The 19,187-nt window shown below is 42.7% G+C and overlaps 1 protein-coding gene across 5 annotated transcripts in view; it reads right to left on the bottom strand.

The window, feature by feature from the left end:
• zbtb46 (zinc finger and BTB domain containing 46) overlaps window positions 1-5,713 on the bottom strand; it is a 59,252-nt gene extending 53,539 nt beyond the window's left edge. For 2 of the 5 annotated variants that reach the window (XM_044211766.1, XM_044211767.1), the window contains exon 1: window positions 5,398-5,713. The gene's annotated coding sequence lies outside the window, so the exon portion shown is untranslated. The remainder of the gene's footprint in view (window positions 1-5,397) is intronic. The other 3 variants (XM_044211769.1, XM_044211770.1, XM_044211771.1) reach the window with 2 other exon arrangements.
• Between the last annotated feature and the right edge of the window lie 13,474 nt (window positions 5,714-19,187).

Here is a 19,187-nt window from a genome sequence, read left to right as displayed (position 1 = left end):
TCAAAGCCGCTCAATTTCTCATCAAATGCTCACACTGTGTGTATAAAAGACAAACTCTTTCACTGGGAAAATAACAACTAACAACATACTTATACAAGGCTTTCAGCAGTCTGCAAACCCAGACTTCAACAAAGAGGTTTTTCCAAGCCCAAACCTTCAAGTTCTTAATAGCTTATATATATCTGTCTAAAAAGATGGTGATCTTTCTGCAAAGTGGAGAGCTGAGGATGCTAACTACCTTGTCAATAAAGCACTTCAAGTACGTGTGTGTTTGTGAAGACAGTTCTTTCCCACTGGTTTACCAGTCCTGCCCTGCTAAGTAATTATTACTGCATTAAAGATGCCCAACCTGCACACTGAGCCAAATAAAGTGACAACTGGAACCATTCAAGGACAAACAAAACAATTTGTAAAATATTTAGAAATAAGTAATAATTTAGGAAGAATTCAGAAAGTCTGTTTGGGAAGACAAATATTCAGTCTACCAGTTTCTGGTAAAAGAATGCAAATCACGCAAACAACAATAGTCAGTCAGCTCATTACCAGGGAGTATCAATATCAGTGGTTGATGTTTTAAAACATACTCATGTGTGAATCATTGTCACGCAAATCAATGTGATGAGATTTTTTTTTAACAGGGAGGGGGAAAAAACTGTTTCTATCATAATTCCTGCAGAACTATAAAGATTTCAGCCAGAATACCCTAAAACCTAAGGTGATCCATAGTTTTAAAAAAATTAAAGATTTGACTATATAAAGGACATTGTTGCTAACTGCTCTAAACAAATAAATATTAGCACAAATCAGAAAGCTGAAGAGATAAAATGGACACCATTTATATCCCTTCCTTTGTTCCTTCACCAACACCAGACAGAAACCTAATTGTAAGGATAATATGTCTATCTGGCTTGCGATTCCTGACGTGTGAAAAGACTGCCGTCATCACTTCACCTGTTGCAATATTTGTTTTGATGGCATCTGAGGAAGTAAAAACATACAGAATATATAACCAACAATTAGGTGTGCATTAAGGTGCATTAAGGAGGAACAAAAATAGAAGAGGGACTGATGAGATTTCAAGGCTGGCCTGAGTTTGGACATTGATGCACTTGATAAATGTCAAAAATTCCAGAAAACTCATGATGCTGACAAGCATTGTGTGATCATGAGGCTCTGGTTGGAAAGAGTCAATCTGCTCCGCATTCCTAAATAAAAGAAAAACACACCCTGATGAAAGCACACAAACTGAAATCCCTCATCTGTTTCCTCAGGAATGTGTGATCCAAAAGGTGTTTTGCAATATTGTTTTGCAATATCAACAACTCCTAAGAAAAAATTCTGACATTGTGCCATTTCCACTGCACAAACCCCTCTTGCATTTATTTTTAGCAACAATCAAATTATAATTTTGCTTCTGGACTTTCAATTCTTACTCGTAGATTATACAAATTAGAGCGAAAGCTGCAAATTACCTTCCAATTTAAAATTCAGGGACAAAAGAACAAAAGAAAAGAACAAGAGAGCTTATTGCTTTCATTGACATCCTATCTTACGCGCAGGTGCATGCGTGCACACAAACTCAGCTATGAAATATTAACACCTATGTAAAAAGACAAGTGGGGTGGTGGAGAGTATTTCTGTGTGTGTGTGTGTGTGTGTGTGTGTGTGTGTGGTTTGGGGTGGCGATGGCTTAAACTCACCTGTTGTCTCTGCTGGGGGGGAGGATGAGCATGTCAGATAGGTAGATATGGAAGACAGCACACACACACACACACACACACACACACACACACACACACACACACACACACACACACACTCACACACATCCCCCACAGCATCCGTGTAACCCCATGGGGATTAGGAACACCTGTATTCAGCACTGCACAATGAGCTATAGAAGCAGTTAAGCTAAAAAGCCTTGGGAGTTATTAGGGGATGGGGGATGGAGCTGGATTGGATCCGGGGGTTAATGTGTGCCAAACTGTCTTGACACGAAAATCAGACGTGAGAATGAAAATATTCACAATGCGACAGATAGAAGACAGAGTTGTCAGAAAACTCTGGAGAGACGTGTCATGTAACGTGTACATGCAAGTGTAAACGGTTCATTTTGCAGTGTGTTAGCCAAACAGGTGTTCCCATTAACAAGTGAGCTCCGAGGGGGGATCAGGACGAGAAAACTGGCAGAGAGAGCTAGAGACAGAGAGATGAATGGAGTACAAGGTTGCTAACAGGGAACAAATGTGTCTTTATGAAGCATTTGCCCTCTTTTCTCTATTTCTGGGGACTGTACACTGGATGTTGTAAACTTACTGTACAGTTTATTGTCATGTTGTCTACATAAACACACACACATACTCTTGTGAGGGGGTAGTACACTACATCTCCAGGGTTTGCATAGCTGAAACAGACTAACCTGCTACCACACAGTTCAGCCAACAACCTGCATGGCAGCACTGAGCACCACCTACATACCAGCAGGCTTACGCACACAGCGAAGTGTCACAAGTTTCAAACCTGACTACCACCCCAAACAAACCCCCTCCATCTCATTTTCTCACCCTCTTGTCTCACCCTGCCACACCTTCCCCGTTTCCCACGACCCACCAAACTCTGCAACCATGTGTGTTGAAATATTCACAACCTCCACCACCTTCAACAAACACCACATGCAGTTTTGGCTTTAACAAAGAAGAAAAAAAAACAAAAGGTAAATTTAACTCACTTATCTGGTTTAATCAATTCTAAAAAGGTCCATTCATGAAAGATAACACAAGTGGAAAAGTGCTTCAAATCCTCCTTTGCAATCCCACAAGCACATGAGCAGCTAATATTTTTTCTATCTTTCGGCCGATCTCGCCTACACGCCTCCTCCACTCATCCTTGTAGCTGTTGTCTTGGTCTGTATTATATTTTCCCCGTGGAACACACAGATGGAGAAGGTGCAGACACACAAACACACACTCATCATGCACACGCTGATGTCCACTGCTCTTGTAATGGCAACCTCAGCGGGGGGGCTATCCCACAGACACAAAGCATCCTGGGAGATAGTCCATGCCAAGGGGCCAAGGTGTGGCTGGCAGGTTTTTTGTTTTAATGCCATGATAGTTGGGGATTGTCAACATTAAAAGCAGAGACAAGCCATCTTCTGCTCATGAGGACAAAATGTGCACAGATGGACCCACATGCAAACACAAGACTACAGTAATTGAATTACTGAATAAAAGACTTTGGAGGGTTTATCATATCAAGCGCCAATCCTTAACTCTGTAGGAAGGACAAAACAAACAGACAAATCCAGTGAGGCCTAAGACAATTTGGAAAAATCGCTAGATGGTCTCTTAATCCCAAAGATCCAGTTAGCCATTGTCAAACAGAGGAAAATACTTAGATCTAACTGGATGTTACAGTAACAGCCATAAGCTGAGAGGGTGCACTTTAAACCAAAATCAAAAATGTCATGCTGGTACAGTAAAGTTCCTCTAACTATACAAACAAATAACTAAAATACAAAAACACATTATGCTGATATAGCAGCTCTCAAAATGTGAGTCAGAGGATCTCCTGCAAAATGTGTAGTTGTTTAATTTACTTAAAGTTAGTAGGCTACAACAATAGCTAAGTGTCTTTCCAGCTGATGGCTTTAAGTACCTTTACTATCATCTCAACAACAAGGCTTTACAGGATATAACAAGGTGTAATCGGCGAAAAGAAATCCCTCTGTAAATTTAAGTTTGTCTCACGTTATAAAAAAGTTTGGAAACCCCCAATGCAAAGAGAATCATTATATGAAGAGTGACACGGGTACTTTTACAGATCATTTAATGACGGCACACCTGGCTGCATGCTGTACTGGAGGTGCACGACATGCAGAGCGTGAATGAAGTGGGGTTGTTCACCTCTCACGCGGTAAGCATGGTAGAAAATGGAGGAAGACGGAACTGACCGGTTTGAAAGGGCAGACACAGACAGCAGACATACACACACACACACACACACACACACACACCACGGGAGACAGACAGAGAGCGGCGAGGGAGAGACGCTTTCAGCTTCAGTCGCCAATAAACAGACAAACACTTGACGCCACACTTTTCAACTCTCAATACAGATCAGATGATGATCAGCGGTAACTCAACAATTACAAAAATCACCCGACAGCCCCATCTGCAAACAAAACATCCCCCCCACCCGTCTTGTCTGGCCACTCTAGGGTTGGGTGTTGACGCAGCAGAAATTTCCAGCTGGAGAAATCCCCCTTTTGGAGGTTAATCGAGGGGAGAAGGAGGAGGGTTTAAGCCCTTGTCTTCCAAGCTCTGAGCGCTTTCATTTTGAATCCCCTCCAGACGGCTGCACGGAGCATCACCCGTATTTTATGTGGCACGATATCTGTGCATGACAATTTCCCCTTAAGCCGATGTGGCAATAGGCTGTCATGCTGCTCAAAACTTTGCAAATTTCACCAGGATCCGCTGGTTTCATCAAACTCGATCAGCTGGCATGAAACCCAACAGAGAATGATGTGTCTGAAAGCGTCACATAATAAGGCTATACCTAAGCATATAATGCTTTATGATATTTCTAAAAGTATACAGAAAATAAATGTGTGCAGGTGGATGACATTCATTCAAAATAATATTCTTCAAACTGGAAATGCATTTGCCTCGTGCGCGCTGTTAACAACATACCCTACCATTTAAAAGTATTTCCAAATATCCATTTAGTCCAAAACATATCAAATGATATTCCATTTTAAAGCAGTTTGGCTGCACATATTAAAACACGTGCCCAGACACATTAGAAAGTAGATATCAATCATATTTTTTTCACTGTAAGACGTCTCTGTCCCCTGATCAGCTACATAATGTGTGAAATGTACAATGTGTGAATCGAGTCAACGGATGGCAGCTTCTCCAAATATCAACAAGCGCATTAGACAGCTGGCTGTCATGTATAGAACAGGTAGGCGTACTTTAGGACTGTCGCCTGCTCACTCGGTCGGGTATTTAGCTGTCAAAATACACTCATGCTGTGGCTAACATGATGCCAATGGACTGGAATTAAAAACCTTTTTTTTTTTAAAAAGCGGGGGGGGGGGGACATTCAGACAGGCCTTCATACAGTAGCTTTTCCGATGACCAACTATAATAGTGCCACGATTGCGAAGAGTTGCATTGTGTCATGTCTCCAACCTGTGCGCCCACCAACTATCAGCTGTAGACTCGATGGCTCGGTGAGGCAGAAAACTAATTGTTGACATGATATAAAGGCATGGAAATCCTGCGATATCGGCCGCGTCTGAATGAAATCTCAAAACCTGTTCGCAGTGGAGCCAGGCTTAATGCTGCTTTTAAAAAAGGGCTACTACTATTATAAGGAAGTCAGACATACCTGTTACCCCATGGGGTCTGGGGTGGACGCGGTGTCGGTCCTTCGGAGTCCAATCTGGTGTGACAGCCTGAGAAGAAAGGAGGGGATGTTGAAAGCACTAGGTACTGTCCTTCCTCTCCTCTGTATGCTTTTTTTAAGTGTTATTCCCCCTGTTTTCTCCCACTCCCCGCTCTTCTTCCTCCACCAGCCCCTTTTTTCTTTCTCTCTTTCCCTCCCCTGCTTTTCCGTGTCTCGCTATCAGGAGCCTCCCCCTCCTCCTCCTCCTCCTCTGTGCATGTCTATGTCTCTCTCTCCGTCTCTCTCTAGCTCACTCTCCCCTCACACTCTCTTTCTCTCTCCGTGTCCCCGTATCTCACCCTCTCTCTCTCTCTCTCTCTCTGGGCAGAGTCAGGAAATTAGACAACATGAACGCACACACGCGCGTATCCATCTGATAGGACGAGTCCCACTCTTATCAGAAACACTCAGGCAAATTCTGTCATTTTATATAATAATAAGAAGAAGAACAATAATAATAATATCAATAATAATGAAGATATTTCTGTGTCATGATGTAAGCAGTGGGGTTGTCATGAGTTCTGTGTGGTTCATGGGGCTTCTGGCTTGTGCGTCTGTTGCCATAGGGCTCAGTAAGGACAAGTGGCTTACTGTAACTTACCCCCTCTTGTGGCAACAACAAGAAAACACCAGTCAGTTACATCAAAGAAGAAGACTGACATTTACAGTTTGACACTCTTTGGCTGGAAAACACCTTTGAGAGCCATGTGATGTGTATCCAGGCCATTTTTTTGGCAAATAATCTGGGGTAATTCCACTATAGCCTGACCTTTCCCTTTCACACGATTTTTTCTTATTATACTTTGTTTTTAAATGATGGGGGAAATTATGAAGTGACAAACTTTTTTAAGCCTTGTGAGAGACAATTGAGAGAGAGAAAGATGTGGGAAGTGGTTTCCTAAACAGCTATAATATAGTATATGCATTGCAATATACTTCCTGATATTATATATACAGGACTGTACCTGCAGATTTAGACTCAGAATCAGAATCACTTGAATTGGCCAAATACTCAGTGGTGGAAGAAGTAAAATCCTGCAGCCACAATTTTAATTATTATCAGAAAAATATACTTAAAGAATCAAAAGTAAAAATACTTGGCCGTACGGATGCATCAATTCGTAAGCAGCATTTCACTGTTGTAGTTGGTCCATGTGTGTCTAGTTTTAAATACTTTATATACAGTTAGGTAGTTTAGTCCAGTGGTTTTTAGCCTAGGGTTCGGACCCCTCCAAGGGGTTACAAGATAAATCTGACAGAGATGATTAATGGGGTAGGAAAGAAAAAAAAGTTATGCTACACAAATGTGTATTCATTTTTCTAATCTTTGCTTTTTAGTGAAATAATGTATATTTTTTACCTGTTTAGGCCTTGGACAGTTATTTAAATGAAGCCGTCTGAGAAATTTAGCAGGGAACTGCTAACGACTCACAGACATCTGAAATGTGACAAAGGGCCTCAACAAGACACTGATTTTATGTAGGATGTCACGGGCTAAAAAGGCTGGGAGCCACTAGTTTAATCTTTGACATTGTATTGCATTTTATTAGTTTTGTCATATGTTTTATGTAAAAGAAAAGTAACTAGTAAGTGCTAAATGTAGTGGAGTAAAAAGTACAACATTTTCCTCTGAAATGTAGCGGAGAAGAAGTATACAGTAGCATAAAATTAATAGATTCAAGTAAAGTACAAGTGCTTCAGAGTTGCACTTAAGTACAGTACTTGAGTAAATGTACTTCATTGTTGTTAGTGAGAGTGAGTGTGTGTGTGTCACTGTCTGTAGTAATGAGGAACTGTGGAGGGGCTTGTTTCTTAGGAAATACGGGTAAATGTGCTGTGACCAGGAATCGTTATAGGTTTGAGGAAGTGGGAAAAGGTTATGGGGAAGAGAGCGGGTGGCACAGCCAAAACATGTGGTATGTGTGTGTGTGTAGTTGGCTGCCGAGTGCTGGATAACGGAGAATGTCAGGCCATGTGGATTAAGGCTGTAGGTCTGTAATGCCCAAGCACAGATCTCTCTCTCTCACACACTATCGCTCTCGCTCTCTCTCTCTCTCTCTCTCTCTCTCTCTCTCTCTCTCTCTCTGTGTAGGGTCCACAAACACAATCCCTGCCTGAAACAAGCTGCTTTACTCAAAGCTGTGCTCGCCACCCCAGTGTGGCCTTCCAATCCGCCTGACACGACAAGCATGACCCCAGCACCCCCCTCCCCCTATGCCAGCTCCTCAATCTCTCTTGTCTCTGTCTGCTCATGGATGGGTTTAGGCATCATTAGGCAACTCACACATGTATTCAGTCCTAGGAACACTCATCACGGCAATCCACTCAGAAGGGACAGTAGTGGTGTGAGGGGAGAGCGAGAATTCTATACGATGGTGGTTTTGTGCCTCTGTGTGTCTGTGTGTGTGTGTGGTACTTATGTTCACAAAGAGTCCTTGAAACACAAGGTGGTGGGTGTGTTGTGGACCTGTGCGTGTGTGTGTATGTGTGTGTTTGCATTGAGGAGGGGGGTCAGTGTATCAGGCTAACTTGCTGCTTACCCAAAGAGACAGTCACTCTTCTTCTGTATTCTGCTTTTCCCATTCGAGTTTGACTGCATGTTTGAAAGCAAACATGTTGTTTTCACTTTAAAAGTTTGAGACAGAGAAGAGAAACACACACATCTTTGCTCAGCGCAGGGAGTGAGACCAGGTCACTTCATGAAGGCTTGCGTTTGAACCGCAGCAAAGGAATGAGGTATGTAAACGCACTTTAGGAAATTTTTTTGAAGTCAAGCATTAATTTGCTCTCCCAGAGTGCCCCCCTGCTGAGGAACGCAGCGGAGTAATTGGTCACATCAAATTAAACAGCAAAAAAATCTACAACTGTCATAAAAATAGCACAAGACGCTTTCAAAGCCCCATCCACTACCCTTCACTATCAATTTACCAAGGGGAACAGCTGTGTGCTGCTTGTGCCATCCTAGCCCTGCTTGTATAGAAAGCAGAGCCTGCAGCTGAAAGAACACTATCTCTACCAGGTGCAGGCAGGGGATGGGGGAAGGCTTTACAAAGGAATATTTGGCACAAGGTGTGAGACAACAATATGTGTGAAGGTGCAGCTTAGTGATACTCAAATCAGTATTGGGAAACGACAAGGCTTTTATAAAGAGTCCTCCCTCAGAGAGAAAGAGCAAATGAAGAGTATGGGAACCAAGAGCTCTGATTGTAGGAAGGAAGAGAGGACGGAAAGGATTGAGGGGCAAGAGGAAAGGAAGGAAGGATGGCATTAATAAAGGAGGAAAGGAAGCCAAAGAATGAGCAGATTTCTCAAAGAAAGTGTAAATGAATGAATTCCAATGCAGAATGACACCAGGAGAAGCAGAATGAATCGAGGTTATTGGATTTAAAGGATGTATAATCATCTGGAGGATACAGAGAATGTGTTTGTGCTCGCTGCCCACACATTTTGTTCCTCTGTGAAGGCAACATGCGGGGGGAGGGGGGCACTGGGGCTGTTCACACCATTGCCTGTCCTTGTGTCACCCATAGGACTTCCTGTCCTCCCTACAGCCGCAGGCCTTTTGTGTCTATTGTATGTATATGATGGAGAGATGCCTCTGGACGAGGATGCAGATAGCACGCTCATCCCTCATGTTGTGGTGTTTTTTGATAAGGACAACTTCTGGCTGACCTCACTGTGTCCATCTGCATGTGTGGGGAATGTATTTCCCCCAGTTCAGGGTAGGAATAATCTTCCTCCCAAATGAAAATAATAAAGCAGACTCATATTCAGGCTTTTCATGCCCTGGATTTCTGAGGTTTCCGCCTCTGTCTGCCTCACTCTAACCATCCTAGCCACTTTACTTTAGGGGAATTCAGATCTTTCCCTGTTTATCATATCTTAGCTCTCTGTGTTATGAATCCTACATTAAACTGCCCTCTCTCGCTCTGCATCTAGCTATCTCCGTCTCCCTTTCTGCATGTCTACCCTCTTGATCCCTTCCACCACTATCCTACCCCCCTCCAAATCTCATTTACTCCATTGGAAGTAGTAGGAGGAAGAGAGAGAGAGAGAGAGAGAGAGAGAGAGAGAGAGAGAGAGAGAGAGAGAGAGAGAGGAGTACAAAACAACCTTCTCTTCCCCGAAGCAAGAACATCTTCTTATTGTGGAGGTCACCGTCTCAGTGCAGCCCCACGCTCTGAACACTACTCTGCTTGTTTTAATGATGCACAGAGCGGAGGGAGAGGGAGGGAAAGAAAGAGAGAGAGAGAGGAGACTAACAGAGAAGGAGAGAGAGGAGAAGGGAGGGGTGGATGGAGATGGGAGGATTGGGCTATTTTTTTCTACCGACTCTGTTCACCCCCACCCCCTCTCCTACCTTCCCTCCCCCTCTTCTGCGCAGAAAGTGCACCTCTCTTTCCACATCCATCTTGAAAGGTTCTTCTAAGCTGTCTAACCTCTCAGCAATATTATATATTATTGCTTGCCTCAACCCACACTGAAACCTGGGTTGCTATGCTACAATAATATGACCTCTCATCTTTTCTCCTCCACTACATTTCCTTTCTCATTGCTTCCTCTCATTTCTGCTGGGAGGCAGGGGGAAGGGGTTAACATCATCCTCTGTTCAGGTCCCCCCATCAGGCCTCTCTGTCTCTTTAATGACCTTCTTGGGCTCAGAGCCACTGTTTGATTTGACCCCTTTGACCATGTGGGGTCATGACCCCATTCCAGAGTGAATATTGCACCACTTTACATTCACCAGTTGGCCAGAAACACTCCAAATGAATGATAATGTTGCTCCATAACTGCTGGATGAGTAAATAAGCAACTATTGCTAATGCTAATAAGTATGCTATATCAACTTAAAAGGTGATGATATGTAAATATGCTCACTACTTATTTCCGCTGCCCCCAAGTGGCCCAAAAAAATAATTTACGCAGGTTTAAGTAGCAATAAAACACAAAAAAAGCATTCCATTACAAGTTGAAGTCCTACATTCAAAATTTGACTTAAGTAAAACTACAGAAGTATCAGCAACAAAGGGCACTGAAAGTATTGCAGGTAAAACATACTCATTATACAGAATAGCCCCTCTCTTCCTTTTTAAAAAAAAAAAAAAAAATCTATCTAGAGTAACCAGTAAAAGCTGTATATAACTATAGTGGAGTAATTTCCTCTGAAATGTAGTGGAGTAGAAGTCTAAAGTAGCATAAAATGGAAATACTCCATCATACTCAAAATTGTACTTAAATACAGTGCATGAGTAAATATATTTAATTACTTTCCACCACTGCTACCTACCTACCATCACTGGCTTCTTTCTTTCTGAAAAACACAATTAGAAAATGATGGCGAGATAGAGATATAGATAGATATGAGCTGATATGAACTGCTGGTTCTGAAACTCTCAATCCAAATCAAAACACACAGCCAAAATTCCCTGTTACATCATCCATCTCCAATCCCTTCCTCCTCCTCCTCGTTCTCTCCCTCTGCCATCCTCTTCTTTCTGTCTTATCTCTGCTGGCCCCGTCTCTTGGGGGTCGTTCGTTTTTGTCATAATCACCTTGGAGATTGGGGACCGGTGCCCATGGCAGAAGCTGAGCTGAGCAGAAGAGAGGAGGAAAGAGGATGAGAGAGCGAGAGAGCGGGGGGGGGACTTGTTGAGATGAGCAGTGGAGGACAGTCTTGCGGGGGGGGGGGTGACGGCTTGTCTGGCTCAGCCCCGGCTAATGTGAGGGGACAGCCTTGGCTTTGCCTTAACCACACTTGCACCATCGATGCCAGGCGGAGCGGGGTAGAGAGAATAGACGGATGAAATGCTCTCCTTTTCAGTGCTGCCTTCTCCCGCCCGCACTGAATGCATTCGGAGGCGCGTGGGGCCCCAATGTCACACCCTGTAGGTGTTTAAGCTGCTTACTTACACCAACAAGAAAAAGAGATGAGGCAATAGAAGACAGGGAGACAGAAAGGGAGAAGAAGCTGCAGAAAGGATGAGAGAGGGAGAATGGAATAGAGTTAGATGAGGATGGGGGCGGAGGTCACGGTTGTAGGAGGTTGTAATGTGTAAGTATCCCAGTTTGACTGTCTTCACACCAAGGAAGGGTTGTTTTATGTGGGGGATATTCATCACTCATCATGCCGGTGCAGTTTGAGTGTCTATCATGTATCTGAGTGTGACGATTATACTGCAAAGACAAACCAGAAGAGGCAGAGTCATCGGGACGATAATATGATAAGTGTTTTTCCTCCAGCTCCACCCTGCTGACTCTTGTTCTCTGTGAGTTAAAACATTTCCCAGATTTTTACACTCTTTGAGGAGGAGAGGCTGACTGGGAAGGCGTGGGATGCACCAGTCAGGAGATGGTTTCATCAGGAGGGGGAGATGGGGGTTGCAGTGTGTTGTGTGAGTTTAAAAAAAAAAAAAAATCCTATCTTGCTGTCAGGTGTATGTGTATTCAGGCCTGTGTTTGTCTCACTGAGGTGTGAGGGGGTGATGATGACGCATGTTTGGGGGTTCAGCATGGGGGCAGGGAATGATAAGGGTGGACACAAGAAAGGCTTTTGGTGGGATCATTTAGGGCAACTTTGTATGAATAGACAATCACATACAAGGGAAGGGTCAGAGGGTGACGGCTGTGCAAAGACTACTCACACCAAACACACACGTTCAACACTATGTGCTCGTATTTTTTTTCTGTGAGCTGCTCTTACTGTTTTAACTTGTTTTTCTGTCCTCTCAGCAGTCTCCTTGTTGATGCATGCTGGGTAGGTTCTCAGACACTCCCTCCTCAGGTCACTGGCTCTGTTTGTCCTAGCCCTCCTTTCCTTCAAGCCTCCCCACCCTCCCTCTCTTTGCAACTCCTCTCTGCCTCTCCTCCTCGCCTGACCAGTTCCTCTAATTTGGTTTCTAATTTTTTTTCTGTACCTCATCTCCTCTCCCTTCAGCTATGTGGGGGTAAAGTACAGCCCCTCCCCCTGACTGTGTTTGTGTTTGTGTTTGCTCTGCGCGTATGTGTGTGTATGTGTACACACCCGCTTGTATGTAAACCCTCTATAGTACTTACGGTTTTTAGCTGTGCGGTCCTTTTTCAAAATGATGATTTAACACCTTTTGGGAAAACAAACGACTCACAGTTAATGTGCATAGAAACATGTGGGCTTATGTCATGTGTACACACACACACACAGTAATGAAAAAAAGACAAGCAGAGCAGACAAATGTGTTAAATGTGAGCCGCAAGTCAGACTACAGTCCTATTTAGTTATACATCTGGGGCTGACAGATTTCTTTCTAAAATCAACCTGACAATGTGTGTGTATGTGTCTGTGCTGGAGGGAGAGATAGAAATTGAGTGCAACGTGGTGGTAGAGCTTACAGTAAATGGAGACATTTAGGATAGACAGACACAAACACACAGATCAAAGAGGTTTGAGCATTACAGTACACTGGGGAACAAAAGAAATAGAGGGAGAGACTCAGAGAGTGAGAGAGTGAGAGAGAGAGAGAGGATGTGAGTGAAGGTGAATAGAAACCCCAATCAATACGCCATCCAAGAACAGCTTGAGCCAGCGAAGGAGCAGAGAAACTGGAAGAGGGAGACAGAGAGAGAGAGACAGGGAAAAAAGTGGGTCAAATGAGAAAGGATGAGCGTTTGCACGGACAGAGAGATGGAGAGAAAGATGGACTGAGCTGTGGTAGAACAAGAGTGGGGTCAGGAGAGAGAGGAAAGAGCATGAACGAGGGAGTCACGAGCTCCTGACCCCTGCTGACCTCTCAGCCAGGAGGGTCTGAGGAGCTCAGAGCTGGGAAGGGAAGGTCTTGGGGGAGGTTTGGAAAGGGGGTGATATTGATGTGACCAAGAGACTTAAGGGGGTGGGACGTGATGTGTTGAAGAGGGTGAGGAGGCGGAGTGAGTGTGAGGGTGGGGGTTGGGGGTCATCCGAACATCCAAGGACAGTAAGGAGGCCTTTTTCTAATCTCTTCACAACAAAACCTGAAAACATGTGGTCTATCATTGCAAACCATCAAACTTAATTCACCTTGCTACTCACATCTGTCTTGCTCACCTGTTTATCTGTTCACAAAAAACATTCTGATAACTGACTATCATTTAGCATCTTGTGCACATCACACATTTGGCTGGATAACATTACAGTGGGTGCTGTTTTCTATTGGGAGCACAAAACTCCATTGGAAAAGAAATCATTCACTGTTAACTGTAAAGAACACTATTTAAAGTGTCTGTGGTTTTATACTCTTGTCTGATTGTCTAGAGAGATTCAAATTATTGGTATGTCCTTTTTTATGGTGGCCCTGAGGGTCAAGACACAACATTTCAGAAAACACAACAACATTACAGAAATGTTTTGAAATATCACAGTAGGAAAAGAACAGGTGTAAATACAGTAATATAATTAATCATGGCTGAATTCCATTTAGCTGCTTCAGTTTAAAGGTCCTGGTATTGTGCATGCTGACTCACTGTCACACTGTCATGGCTTACTGAGACAATTACTGTAAGTCTGGAAATTACACCAGAACTGAATCACCTTGGTTAGGTATGTATGATCAGCAAATGTTTAGATGATACATGACTTGAAACTTGAACCTTGTTAACAAGCATTAAAATTGGTCTGCCTGGTGACCCAGTGGTTAAAACACATTCCATGTTCTTGTAACATTCTCTATTTGATTTTGGCTAGGGACCTTTGTTGCATGCCATACCCCTCTCTCTCTCACACTTCCTTTCTATACAGTATAAGCTGCCCAATAAAGCAAGCATCAAAACTGCAGATATAAAGTGAAGTATGGCACTGCACCCACAGGGCCCATTTCTTGCATCAAATTTAAAAACTAATTTTGAGAGTTTTGGGTACATTTGTCTCCAGAACAGTCAGTCTGAAACACAGAAAAAAAGACCAACCAGGGACGTATACCAATGCCACTAGCTGAAAATACTCTAAATGGGTTATTTTAATCATTAGGGGTTCAAGCCCCGAAGAGACTGAAACCCTTTTATGTTTGTACCGGTTTATTATCATAATTATTATTATTATTATTATTTGTTGACTGACTGAGCTGGAATGAGCTAGAAACACGTAACTTGGCCCAATAACTGGAAATGATCCCAATCGCCCCAAAAATGGGCGTGGCATAGTAAAAATCAGACTATAAATCAGAAATTGTTTGTCCAATCATCACAAAACGTCAAGGATATGTCCACATAAGAACCTGAAACATACCCTGAAAGTTTCCTTCAAACTGACTGCTAGGGGGCACTAAAAGGGCAAAAAAATGTGTGTGGCATAACACGAATCAGCCTATGAATCAGAAATTGTTTGTTTTCTTCATTCTATTTATGAAAATGCAAAAAAGGGAGATTTCACTGCTTTTGTCACGTCTAGGCCACATTTGACCAGGTCCAGTTTAAAACCTTTAAACTTCTAACGGTCTGTGTTGGCTTGAACCCTGGAATTGCTGCTTGAAGCTATATTTTTTCATCTGCATCTGGATCAACACACACATAGTGATTGACAATTATGGAATTCATGAGTCAGATTTTTTTTTACTCAGGAAATTCATCAAAAATAGCCAAAAGTTTCAAAAGTACCTACCAATACCTCACAATGTTAAAAATAAAACCATTGTCGATGTGGATCTGGGTTTACAACAAGGTCCAGATCTGGTGTTGGAAGGATTCATTTTGATGTCAAGTGAAGAGAACTCAGCAAATGTTTTCTGGTGAATGCACATCAAAGACTAGGTGCAGATCATGGCAATGACATGTACTAAAGAGAAGATGACCGTACTTAGATAGGCCTACTTATGGGGTTTGTAAATATGTCTATATATATAGCCTTACAGACTTGTCTTTTTACATCTTAAAATCATACATTAGTTGTTTAGCTTGGGCCCCTAACTATACATTTGTTTTGTAATGGCTAAATTAATACAGGCCCATGTGTCTATTTCTTTGTAGCTCTTGGTGTCGAAAACTATTTATGGATAGAACACTTGACATATTCTCTTAACTTGATTGTGATGAGCTCAGATGTATGCTTGTAACTTGTCGATGGTGTCACTGATTGTGGATTATGGCCAGGTGTGTATATATACATAGTGTATATACATATATAAGGCTGTATCTGTCACTCGTATTGAACTTGCCATGAGCAAGACCAAGTGGGGTTGAAACATTGGTAGTAAAATAATTGGAGCTTAGTACGGGGTCATCTTCTCTTTAATAAGTGAAAAGAGCTGTCCTCATCTACTGTACAGATTACTTAAAATAAAGAATCTGTGAAAATAATGAATCAGCTCGTTAATTAGTTTATTGACTTAAATATCACAATACACATAAATAACTTTACATCATCAAATAAAAACATTAGGTCCAAATATGAGTCCATGTGCAATGCAATTCTGTCAAAACATAAATAAAATTACAACACAATCATGTTCCAACACCTCCAGGCAAGTATGCAGCACAACCAAGACTCTCCTATCTGTGCCTTTAAATAATGAATTAAGATCATTTCAGTTCTGCTAAAATTTTACTCAGATCTTGTGAGTCTGAGGACATGTGCTTCATTCTACAATGAGCAGAGTAAAAGTTGTGGGATGACTTTGGCAGGCTAACACTATACAGAAAATTCTTTAGCATAGAATTCCTCATATATAGAGAATATTGAGTGCTATGCGCACATGCATTCACACACTTATTGTGTCTCTATCAAAGTCAAATCAGTACATATTGCAGGATGTTGTGTATTACTGTAGAAATGTGTAGCGTAATGACCACAAGCAACATTCCTCCCTCTGTTGCTCTTCAAGTACCTCCATCTTTTCTCCCACACCCTCAATTTCAGCTCTCCCTCCCTCTTTCCACCTCTCTTCTCATCCTTTCTCCCTCCTTCTTGCATTCTCTCTCTCTCTCTCTCTCTCTCTCTCTCTCTCTCTCTCTCTCTCACACACACACACGCACACACACACACACACACACACACACACTCTCCCTTTCTTCAGCCTCCTCGCAGTCCAGATGGCCTAGCTGCCCCCACACTCACTCCCCCACATACACTCACTCCATGCTCTCCACCCCACTCCTCTTCCCCTACGGGAACAGCACTCCCTTTAGAGGAGTAGACCCCCCCCCCCAAAAAAAAATAAATAAAAAAACACCACTACCACTGTTCGCACACACACATGCACAATGTATACACACACCTCCCCACACACACTCTTCAACACATCTCTACTGTCCCTCCACAGACCACAGGCTTATATACGCCCACTCGCATACACACTGACACAGAAGATCTCGTTCAGAATTCTTCTCTTCTGCAGCATAATGCCTGATGAGAGTATAGTAGGAATGATGCTATTGTAGATGTGATATATGGCACCGTGAGACCTGGCCATTTTTCTGCTTTGTTTTTGTTGTTTTATTGTTTTAGTCTTCTCATTCAACCACACACAATAAAGATTTAAATTTCATCTCTTCTGATAATGGGGAATGTTGGAAAATCTGCTCACCGACACCTTTGAGCCGTGACTCAGCTGTTGCTAAGCAGAGACAGGAGCTTTAGGATGTCTTTCAAAGAGATGCACGTGGTATGGCATTGGGAGGAATGTTGTGAACTTATCACAAGTGCAAACCTACCTGTGTAGCCACAATGGCTCAAGCACAAACATGCAGCATTTCGTACGCACATTTCGTGTTAACTTACATTTATAATTAGCTATAGGGGTCAGGCATGGAGCACCAGAGAGAAACAGAGAGATGGTTGTCAGAGCAGAGAGATGATCAGGGCAGAGAAAGGTGTGACTACTACAGTGCGAGGGAAGAGGACTATTGTTGGAATGTGTGCATGTGTTGATTGGCCAGGGAATAAAGGAGAAAGAGGGGAGAGTTGGTGTATGAGCAGAGTGTTTTCTAGGGCTTGGTGTGCGGTGGTGGTGTGAGGGGGTGTAGGCCAGGGGAGGAGGGTGTGGTTAACGGTTATAGTGCTCACAGGAAGCAGTGAGGCAGGGAAAGGGGAAGTGAACCACCCCCACACTGTTCCAAGGCCGTGGCGGGGCTCTTCTCGGTGCTGGAACTATCTGACCTCAGCTCACAACTCCCACTGCACCTTTTAACCCTCTTAAACACACACACACGTATCAAAGATAGACAGAGGATGCGTGGTCACTTGCTCACATAAACAGCGATTGCCGAAGTAGATGTCAACCATCACGCACTTATTTATCACATATCTATGTGACACACACACACACACACACATGCACACACACGCACACACACAGAACAGTCCATCACCACACAATAATAACACAACAGTGACATAAAATGAAAGATTACATATTCATTTAATTTATCATTACTATCTCAAGCAATTTTCATATTTCTAGATATTGATAACTGTATTATGTATTACATACTGTTGAAATTTTTTTATATGTACATTATGTAGGGGATGGGCTAAAATATGCAAAACCACTGGCTTGTTTCTTTAAATGATAAAATCCTCCAAATAACAACAGTTTTATAATAAGATAATGTTTTTTACTTTGAAACCAGCAATAATTTGACAGAAATATGAGTCTTCACACGTACACATGACTTCAAGCACCTTTCCTTTTCTTTCATGACATAAGCTGACCTGAACTTCCCCGCTGAGCCTCATACTGTGCTGTATGCCAGCCACCTTGGCTCACACTTGGCCACCATGATCTGGCGTTTTCAGTCCACACACGTGTTCATTCAACTCATTCATTCCCCAGCCAACTGACCCCAGGCGACGTGGCTCAAACGTTTCAACCCCGGTCGGCTGACTCACAAACACAACGCTGTGGGCCAACAAAGGTTAAAGCTGGGAGAGCTAGCGTGAAAAGACACACACACGTCCTTGTATTTCTATCTTTGTGAGGACCGTCATTGACATAATGCCTTTCCTAGCCCCTTAGCCTAACCTTAACCATCACAACTAAATGCCTAACCCTCCCCTTAACCCTAACCCTAACCCTCACCCTAACCTAATTCTAACCTAACCATTAAAACCAAGTCTTAACCTTCAAACAGCCCTTTGAAGTTGTGAGGACCGGTCAAAATGTCTTCACTTTCCAAAAATGTCCTCGCTCTGTAGGGAAAAAACATGTTTCAGTCCTCATTATGTAGCAAGTACACACACACACATACATACATTCCTGGTGCTGTACTCATTGTAATAATTAAAAAAAAATGTATTATTTGAGATAATCAGAGTAAAACATGAAGACAGATGACAAAAATAAAAATGCTCCCTTCTGTACCCATAAGATAAAAGTCAGTTGGTAATATAAGACTCAGTGTTCACCAATGTGACCCTGGTCATCCTGGTTGCACATAATGTTACCTTGGTGACCGGGTTTAATCTCTCCACAGAGAGCTGGATCCCAATCTAACCTTTAACCCAGATGAAAGAAAGGTCACTGGGGTCACACACTCCTCTCGTCCATTTTCTACACGGCCATTTTTCTCTGAAAGGGTGTTTGTAAAATTAGCTTTCATGGGCAACAGAAAGCAGATCTGAATGTGTTTAATTTTAACAAAGTTGTCCTGATACGATTACTGCAAACAAGACAAAAGACATTGTGAGTTTGTGGTGGTGGGGGAAAAAAAAACAAAGATTGCAACACTTCATTGTTCTTTGGCAGGGTTGTGACAGGGTGCACCTGCTGTCTTTTTATTCCATCCTCAGAGTA

The sequence above is a fragment of the Siniperca chuatsi genome, linkage group LG10 (assembly GCF_020085105.1).
Source record: "Siniperca chuatsi isolate FFG_IHB_CAS linkage group LG10, ASM2008510v1, whole genome shotgun sequence".
NCBI classification, from domain to species: Eukaryota; Metazoa; Chordata; class Actinopteri; order Centrarchiformes; family Sinipercidae; genus Siniperca; species Siniperca chuatsi.
The sequence above is the reverse complement of the archived record's forward strand: the minus strand, read 5'-3'. Positions and strand labels throughout refer to the sequence as shown.